Source organism: Pyxicephalus adspersus, chromosome Z (genome assembly GCF_032062135.1).
Source record: "Pyxicephalus adspersus chromosome Z, UCB_Pads_2.0, whole genome shotgun sequence".
NCBI lineage: Eukaryota > Metazoa > Chordata > Amphibia > Anura > Pyxicephalidae > Pyxicephalus > Pyxicephalus adspersus.
In genome coordinates, this window is record NC_092871.1 from 37,637,391 (window position 1) to 37,648,115 (window position 10,725).

Sequence of the window (10,725 nt, forward strand, 5' to 3'; positions counted from 1 at the left end):
CTGTAAGAGAGCAAGTGTTATATGATAATAGAGGGAGAAACACAGGAACAGTGACACATCATGCTCCCTGGACTCCCTCCAAGATGAAAGGATCCTTAAATACAATTCCTTATCCCAGAACAGATCCAATGAGATTTGCCAAAGAGCTCTTGGATTTTCAGACATGTTATAATGCAAATTGGAGGGATATGATTCAAATAATTAAAAGGGTTTGTGGAGGAGGGGACTTGGAGGAAATAATCAAAAAAACTGGCATTCCCGGAAATGTGTCACCTGATTGTAGTCAACAGGGATGCACATGGACACAATCCTTGGTAAATCAAATTAAAGCAGTTTATCCACCTCAACCATGGTCTAAGGTGTCTGGGGTTACCCAAGGACCAACTGAGGACTGTATGTTATAATTTAACAATTTCAGATTAGCTGTGGAATCTGCTGGTGGGGGCATCACTAGTGATGACCTTAAACCAGTATTATTACATAACTTTATTTCAGGATTGAGAGGAAAAATCATAGAGAAACTGATGATTGGAAATCCTGATTGGAGAGACAAACCTATCTCTTCTTTGCTGTCATTGGCAACTGCTATAAAGAGAAATATAGCAGATTTAGATGCTAGAAAACCTTAAAGGATCTGTATTATAAAGGAACAGATAGGAGGTAGTAAAAATAAACAAATCCCTGGTAAAAATGGTCCAAAACAAAACGTGAAATGCCCTTGAAATATAGGCCACTTTGCAAGGGATTGCAGATTCTCAAATCAGCATAATCAACAACAGATTGACAGGGTATCCAATGAGAACCCCCAATGACAGAAAGAGCTCCCGGTGCTGGCCGTTATTTCAACACAAAAGAAGGGGAGTGCTTATGTAGAAATTAAATTGCTTAGTAGACACAGGGGCAGCTCGATCTGTTTTAAAATCAGAGGAAGCGAGTCTTCCCATTCAAAATGTAATTAAAGGAGTTGGATTAGGGGGTGTTCCTTACCCCCTATTAGAAACCATTCCCCCTAAAGTTTGAATTGGCCTCTTTCAAACTGAAGCCTCCTTACTTCTAAGTGATTCTGTTCCCTGCAATTTGCTAGGAAAGGATTTACTTACCCAAATGAAAGCACAAATACTATTCACAGAAGAGGGGGTAGAAGTAAAAATACCTTCAGATCCTCATCAGAGAAAAATGGGGGAAACTTGGGATAGCATCATAGCTCTTTGTTCCTTAGAGAAAAACTCAGGAATCACAGAACGTTTACCCAGTAATTTGTTAATGACAAAATGGCTTATGAAAAACTGTATGCATAATGTTTATCGAATGGTACAGGACCTTAGAGCAATTAATAAAATTATTCTGGAGGACACACCCGTTGTGCCAAACCCTCATACTATTTTGATTAACATACAACCCAATAATAAGTGGTTTACTGTGATTGATTTGAAAGATGCCTTCTTTACAATACCACTTCATCCTGACAGCCAGTTTTTGTTCGCTTTTACTTTTGACGGGCAACAATATACATGGGCCAGATTGTCTCAAGGTATGGTCTCTAGTCCAAATGAATACAGTAAGGCAATGAAAGATTGCCTAGATAGGTGGCAGTGCCCATAGGATGTCACCCTGTTGCAATATGTGGATGACTTACTACTGGGAGCTGACTCAGAGGAAAAATGCAGGGAAGTCACCATATTATTGCTAAATCATCTCTCAGAAAAAGGGTGTAGAGAGTATCCTCATCAAAACTACAGTATAATAAAAGCAAAGTTGTATTCCTGGGACATTGCATTTCCCATGGACAAAAACATTTAACCCAAGATAGGAAAAAGGCCATTTTGAATTGCAAAATGCCTCAGAATGCAAAACAGCTAAGTGGATTTTTAGGGTTGGTTGGGTATTGCAGGCAATGGATACCAAATATGTCTAAACTTTGTAGACCCTTGTATGATTCAAAATCCAAATAACGGCAATTCGGACCTTAAAAACAGCAATCAGTGAGGTTCCTGCTCTGGGCCTACCAAACTATTCCAAGAGGTTCAGATTTTACTGCCATGAATCTGGAGGCCAGGCCTCTGGAGTTCTTACTCAAGAGCATAGGGAGGCTAATAGACCCGTTGGATATTTCAGCTGTCAACTGGATACTGTGGTTGTGACAATGGCTCGCTGTTTGAGATCAGTAGCGGCGGCAGCTGAACTGCTAGAAAAAACAGCAGACATTGTTCTAGGAAACCAGCAAGACATTTATGTCCCACATACAGTACATGCTGTAATGCAAAACCTAACTATCAAACACATTTCAGCAGCGAGACTGACAAAGTATGAATTGGCACTACTAACACCCACAAATGTTACTCTAAAAAAGGTGTGATGAGGAAATGGAATGTCACTATGGAGAAGCAGAAAGAATAAATTCCCCTATCAAGGATGCTGATCTCACATGGGTCTCGTTATTATACTGAGGAGGGATATCCCGTTTCTGGCTATTCTGTTGTCACCCAGGATGAAGTGTTGTTTCAAGGAAAGCTACCTGGAAATCAATCAGCCCAGGTATCAGAGCTAATGGCTCTGATGCAGGCCTGCATAATAGGTAAAGGGAAGACACTGAATGTGTACACATACTCACGGTATGTTTTTAGCATATGTTATGATTTTGGCTAGTTGTGGAAATTGAGGGGCTTTATGACAATTAGTGGGAAGCCTATAAAGCATGCTGAGCTCATTAAAAGGATCCTAGAGGCACTTTTGCTTCCAAAGGAGGTAGCCATAATAAAATGTGAAGGACATACTAAAGGTAGTGATGACATTTAACTTGGAAATGAAAAAGCTGATGCAATTGCCAAACTAGCAGCATTAAATCGTACTGAACCTGCAGAGATCTTTGTGGCCTCTTCCTCTTCTGAGGAACCTGATAATGTAGATTTAACAAAGTTTTTAAAAAAAAACTTTAGCTGAAAACTAATTTGAAATTAAAGCAGAAATGGAAAGATCTAGGTTGTTCTGAGAAAGATTGTCTCAGATGGACCCATGAGGATGGTAGATTTTGTGAACCTTCCAAACTGTATACCTAACTGAGGCAACACATGGTCCATCCCATCTGTCCATATGTGCTAGGATTTCAGCAGTAACCACACATTGGTTTGCCCCAGGATTCACTACCGTTGCAGAACAGTTCTGTCATGGATGTGAAACTTGTCAATTGCATTATCCTGGAAAACTTGTAAAGACTCCTGTGAAACACTTACCTAAAGCTTTGTACCCCTTTCAGAAAATACAAATTGATTATATCCAATTACCAAAATGTCAGCAGTTTCAGTATGTTCTTGTGTGTGTAGACAAGTTCTCAGGATTGGTGGAAGCCTGGCCAGTTGCCAATGCTTCTGCTTCAATAACAGCCAAAAACTGTTGCAAGAAGTTGTGTGTAGATATGGTCTGATGGAATCAGTAGAATCAGACTGTGGAAGTCATTTCACAGGTCAAGTTTTGTCGGAGGTTATGGAAGGCCTTCAGATTGAACAGAAATTTCACACACCATATCATCCCCAGGCTTCAGGAAAGGTTGAAAGATATAATGGGACAATTAAGAATCGTCTTGCTAAAAATTGTGAATAGACCTGTCTCACATGGGTACAAGCCCTTCCCCTTGTACTAAAATCTATTCGACATACTCTGAGGGGTCCAGAGAAATTGACTCCTTTTGAGATACTGTTTGGTAGGGCCCCTATGACGGGATTATTTTTTCCCCAAAAAATGAAGTTAATGCGCTGCTCATTAAAAATGTATGTACTAGAATTGCATAAACAGCTTAATATATTGCATGCAAGTTCTCTCTTCTATTCCAGATCCCAACGCTGACACTGAAGCACACTCCCTGCAACCAGACTGGGTAGTGGTTAGAAGATTCCAGAGGAAAGGCCTAAAGCAAAGGTTTGATGGTCCTTTCCAGGTGTTGTTGACTATGCCCACTTCTGTAAAATTGGAAGGAAACATTTCCTGGATTCACGCCTCCCACTGTAAGAAGGTTTATAAAAATGTTTAGGAAACCTCGGTGAACAGTATTGTGCACTTTAGCGATATGTTCAATTAGCTGGTGTACACTTATGTTTTCTGAGGAAAACAAGAATTCTGAGGAATTAGCTTCAGTTCATTTAGGAATCAGGAGAATGCCCCTACAGGATGGCATGAACTTCACACCATGAAGCCCACCAGAGAGGTATGGTATATGGGGAATAAAACCAGACTGCTGGAGTCCTTCACAAATTCACAGAATAGAGTGTTGTCAGGGGAAACTACTCCCTCGGTACCCTTTATACTTTCATGGGATTGTTCACATTCATGCATTGTCAAGTGTAAATCTGGATGGTGAACTACTTGAACATGTTACAAATGTTGAACCTCCTATAGAACTACAAACAGAATACACCACATTAGAGCAATTTTGTAACAATATGTACGGAAGGTTTAGTCCTGCACGGCAGGATCACTTAAGAGAAATATTAAAAGGTAAACCTGAAATTGTCTTCTTTGTAACCAAAATGCGAGATGAGACTATCCAAGAGTGTAATGCGGAAGAAAATCCGGAGGTAGACATTTGTCTTATTCCCGGAATCTTTCCCAAAATGGTTAATACGGATGGGTTTAACAATAAGTTGCCTATGAGTAACTTTACAATGACTGACTTACCTATTGGTTTAGATTCTGTGAATGTTAAGGATCCATCATTGGTAAGATGCAAACAAGGTAAACTGGATCCTGAGGATCCCAAAGGAGAAAATTATGCATTCTGGTATATTATTTATGTTACTAATAATGTGGGGGAAGCAAACCAACATATGAGGTATAATTATGATAAGCCGGAACCTAGGTCAGGTTCCCTAGTAAATAAGTGTTTTGATCCTTCAGATGGTCTTCTAGAAATTCTGATTACTAAAAGTTCTGCCTACTCAGAGGATATACACCCACTTACTTATTTGCCTCGGAAAAAGGTTATATTACAACTAAATTGTAGCCTAGCCCAACAAGGCCAAAGGTTTGAGATATCAAGCAAAATTATTGTGACAAACATGCAAAGACACTGGTCTTAAATGTAAAAACCGATGCAAAAAACAAAATGTATAAAAGCATGCGTGGTGTGTCCATACGTAGTTTCATTATACGCGTTATGAGAGACACTTGCATCTCTGACATTGAGGGATATTATTTCTTTGAAATGGCATATTGGTATGTAAATCAATCCTTATATTTTCTTGGTCCAAACCCTTGGAAGTGGGATGTTCCATGTAATGGTATAGATTAACCTCGGATAAATGAGTGGATGAATGGACGGCCAATGAATGAGGATACGAGAGGTGTGTATGTGACAACTGAATGGCAGGACCCCCATGGGTATGATTTGGACCTTGATCTAAACTTAGATGGAACTTTTGTATGGCCATTTTGTGAAAGTACTGATGAAGGTTGTTGGACATTTACACAATCAATATGTTTGAATTGGAAAAATTATTACCTGGGTTTAAGTGACCCAGTAACGGATCCAAGACAATGGCGCACATGGGAAGGTTAGGGTAAGGTGTGTGTAACAGTGGTTAGAATACCAAATGGAGAAAATGTATTGGAGCCTGCAAAAAATGAATCCTGGTGAATGTACTACACCCATAGTTAAAGCTGCAGACTTGGTAGTCTCACAATTATCGTCCCAATGGACTGTATTACCAGAAACTCAGGTTATTTTGTACATTTGGAGGATAGCGATGAAAGATTTTAGGGTTGATAGTTGGGATGAAAGATGTGCGACATATATAAAGAATCAGATCTATATGCTCAAGGGGTGACTAGAGTCGGGGTATACTCGCAGAAAGGTAAAAAGAGATATCTTGGATACAGCTTTGGGGACAGGTGGGATTGCAATGGGAAAATTAAATACTATGGATTTGGAAGTGTTAAGAAACGAATTAGGGAGTCTGGCTCAAAATATAGGGGAGGGAGTGAAGGCACAATTAGACATAAATCATATATTGTAAAATCTACAACATGCACATATTGATGCTACTGTTTCTTTGTCTGATAACATGCAAATGAAAGTTAAAAGGTTGATTGCTGAGCTGGTAAAACAGCAGGAAAAAAATTCAACTTGCTCTGTCCTGCACCCAAATACAATCTCATTTGTCACAAGATCTCAGGTTTGATGATCACATCCCTTTATGAAGGAAAATTTCCACTCAATCTCAGAAAACAAGCTAGGAAGGTGGTACCTAAATTTGCTATGAGTCACTTGAATTGGTGATTGACACAATTTCATGGTTGTTCTATTCTGACTTGCACAGTCTCTTCTTTAGTACCCATCTCAGGGACCGCATACCGTGCTTATACTACTATTAATTTAGGTACCATCTTGTCAGATAACGTTGTCCTTCATCCTAGGTTGGATCATGAACTGATGGTTTATGAGTCAGGGTAGCCTAGAATGATAGACACTGATGGATGCTAGAGAAAGGAAAATGTTATACGGTGTCAGGGAAAACAAGAAAGAATTGTAAGGGAACAATTGAGATAAAACAGGGTCATGTTTGATGAATGCTCATAATTTTCCCAATAACTACCTAATGTATATGGGACAAGGTTATTGGTACTAGTATCAAGTGAGTAATGATACTATGTTCTCTGTATATGCCCTCATTTGTACTCAGACAGGTACTTTACCTTGTGGAGTTTATTGAGTGTCTTACCCTATCCTCGGTGTGGATGTAGCAGACAAACAAGGACGCACCCCTATCATCCCAGAAAAAAGACTAGACATCAAACATGTTACCCCTGTAAGGTTGCAGAAAATAAATCTGGGTTTGGAGCTGAGTTAAAAACTTTAGTATTCAATTTTGATAAAGAAAATTAAATATTGAATTCACTAAGGGTCCTTGAAAACCAAGCAACCATACCTCTGACTCATGATCGAAGTAAACTGTTGCAGGTATCACATGCTCTTGAGGAAGATGCCAAGGTGAGAGAGTTTATTTGGATACAGTCCTAAAACTAAAACTTTTTTAAATCCTATGCTTCATCCAGTAATCATATTGCTTTTTTTTGCACAGTATTGCTATATTTGCTTATGATAATCATGTATTTTAAAATTAAGAAAGTAAGCATAAAACAAAAAGAGCATGTTCATCTACTAGATACCTCCTTATGAATAGTAAGAAAGATGAATAACGTAGGGGCAACCCTTCAACGGGATTCTCCAACTACTGACGTCTAAGGGGACACCTTTTTTGGGTATTAATTGAGTTAAATCACCTCTGAGATGTATTGAATCTTATTGTAATCAATACAGGTGTGATAGATGTGGGCAATCACCCTCCTTGGAATGGATAAGGTGCATGCAAGAGCCTAAGTCCCACTATATCAGAAGGATTAGCCTTTTGTTGAAGTGTATGTACAGGGAGTGGCTCTGACTGCCCAGGTTAGGAAAGTTTCTTATGTTTGAACTTTTTAGATATACAATATAAAATTGTTTAATGCTAAAATCTTGGGTATGAACATTCTTACCTTAAAATTACTTAAGATTTTGTTGTTTTACTATATGTTTCAACTTTATTTAATGTTGACCTCATATATCCTGGAGAAAACCATTAAATGTTTTGTAGATTTTGCATTCATCCAAGATGGCTAAGGAGTACCTGACCCTGTTATATCCACACCTGAAGACTATCTGTTGTTCAAACCAAAGTCTGGGTAAAAGTTGCTATAAGGAACCCATTGTTCTTCTAAAAGTTTCCAGGAGGTCCTGAGATAAGCCTGGTCAAGCCATAGGCCAACATCTCACCTATGATGATCCTACTCCACTCTTCCAAGGCAGAAGGTTGAATGAAAGTCATGATGAACAGTGCAAGTTCCAGGCCTACAGTCTTCCCTGGCACCTAAGACCTTCATCAAGTTCGGGAAGTCATCTTTGTTCCCAATGCTGAATACCTTTTTATTTCTCTTTGTTTATGCAACACTAATTTGAATTTAAGCCAGTGTTGCCAACGAGTAAGTGGTGTGGGTGGCAGGCTCCCCAAGTCTCTTGTATTAGTACAAAATCCTTGAAGGTAATATAAGTTCAGCGAATGAACTTGAAGAGGGAAATTTTGTGGACTTTTTGATATATAAGAAGGAATCATAAAGTATACTACATACAAGGCTTTTGTCTCATACCAACAAATGGCTTTTTTATCTACACCTTTTGTTTTTCTGGGCCAAGGCTTGTGACCATTGTTCACCATTTTTGAAATATCTGGAAAGCTGACTGCATTGTGAAGAGTGATTGTCCTGTAAATATCATTAAGTTTCTTTTGTGTAACAATAACCAAAGTATAAATGGGAAACAATAACAACGACAATGACCAATGTATAAATTAGAAACAATGGCTAATAAATTGGGGCATGAGAGGAGATATCCTGGAAATTAGGGCCATGCATTATTCAGGATTCTGGATTCCTGAAAGATCACTGTTTACTGTTTACTTTTAGTTACCTTTCTGTAATTATTCACTTTGTATAAATACCACCACCTTTTCTGAATAAATCAGAACAATAACCACCTTTGATTGTTCTCACACATTTGTCTGTAAAAACTACATCTATAGCAAGGAGTCTCTGATCCTTCAAGAGGGAAATACGTTCACCCTTAACAACAACTCCTCTGTTCATTTGTGGTAGTGTTATAGGTTTGCTGTCATTTTGTCTGTGCTGTCTGATCTTTTTTACAAACACACTTCCACTTGCTGTCCAAACTGTTGTCAAATAGTTGTCCAGCTGAGTTTCATACTCATTGTAACACACCTGATGGTGATGGAAGGAGGTCCAGGTTGACAAGCACAACATCGAACCACAATGATTGCCAAGCTCAGAAGCAGTGTCAAGCACTCTAACATACCAGATAATATGCTTTATTAATGTGTTTACATGATTCTAATCGTATTAGTAATTTTGTTTAGAAAAATGCCAGGGACAATTTAACCTAATGCCAACATATTTTATTGCTTTGTGCCAACAAACTCATTTTTTTTGCTCCTCAAACCAATGACCAGAATGTCAAAAGGCATTTATGCCTGTCCCGCCAGGTCATCCATGACCTGTACATGTTTCTGGAAGGTAAAATTTCTCCAAAATCCAAGAGAAGCTAGGCTGTGCCAAGAATGACGAGGCTCAGTAAAGAAATAGATTACATTATTAGTATGTGTTAAGCAGCATGGTTAATTATACTTTAGTGGTAACTACATGCTGCTGGATTGTATTTTTCATGCTTTTCTGGCTGCATAAGCAATGCTTGCCCAAATCTAAACTAAATTGCACTCTGCCCTAGTTTGGAAATGTTTTTGTAAAGTGTCACATAAAGGTCCAGCTCTTACACAAATATGTCTGCTATTTCGTTTCCCAAACGATTAAAGTGTGCTTGCTATGACTTCAACTCCTAGGTTGGTTTGTAACCCAAACATGATGTGCTAAAATATGTAACGCAAAGACATAAGCAATAAGTTCATCCCTGACTCGACGACCTTCTGCTGTGCTTTGGGAGCTGGAATCAGGATGTTGAAGTACCTCTGGCTCGAGTTCCTCTGGAATGTGCCAGGTATCACTATGGTGCAAGCATAGGTTATACAGGACGCAGCATGCCATATTGACTCGGGCAGCTTTCCATGGTGCGTACAGGAGCTCACCACCGGGCCGCGCCAAGCACAGAAACCGTGCTTTTAGCAGCCCGGTTGTGGTGTGCTCCACAACCCCCCAGCTTTTTTGCAGGGCCTTGTTGTAATTATGCTCTGCTTCAGACTGGGGGTGACGCACAACTGTCATAAGCCATGGAAGCTGCCCATATACTTTGTCAGCTGTAAAAAGACAAACATTATTCGTGTTAGTTCTTGGTATAAAAAGTGTTCTGTGAATGCAGTGTAACACTAGAGTTTTTTTACAAAGGTTGTTCAGGGTTGTGCTCTTCGGTCACTTTATTGCTTTTTGGTTGTTAGGAGACATTATTACTACTGAGACATTGTTACCACACTGAAGTATTGTGAGCTGTGAACATAGTAATTATACTAGGGCTTCTGGGAATATCCCAGAATTTCCCCCATGCTACCAATATTGTACAATATTTATGAACTATTTGCCAAATTAGATGTTAGCACAAAATATGACATATATACAATATAGGTCATAGCCTGGCATTCTGACAATGCAAAGAGATATAGCAACATAATAGGTGTCTTTAGGATTTTACTATTGTTAGTTGTATTACAGTAACAACATTATACATTACCTATTTACCAGCCCTCAGGCATTTCTCAAGAGATGAATTTCTGGTAGAGGGCTGTTTGACGCAGGATATAGGCATCAAGGCATGATCCTGGGAAACCTGTGCGTGCACTCATGATTCTCCTGTTGGCATCACAGACTATTTGTACATTTTAATGATTTCCTGCAGTTTAGGGGCCTGAATTGCCACATGGGTGCCATCGATTGCCCCCAAAACATTACGAAATCCCACTCGCCTGAAGAAATCCACCTTTACCTTCCTCCACTCCTGAGCTGTTTGAGGAAAGTGAATATATAGTGGGACAAGGTCCACAATGGCATTGATGACCTTCAGAAAAACCCTGGAAACTGTAGGCTGGCTTAGTCCACAAATTAAGGTCGATGAGGTTTGAAAGGAACCTCTTCCTAAAATATACAGAGTGGCCAAGAGCCTGGTCATTCCTGGCACTGCCTGGC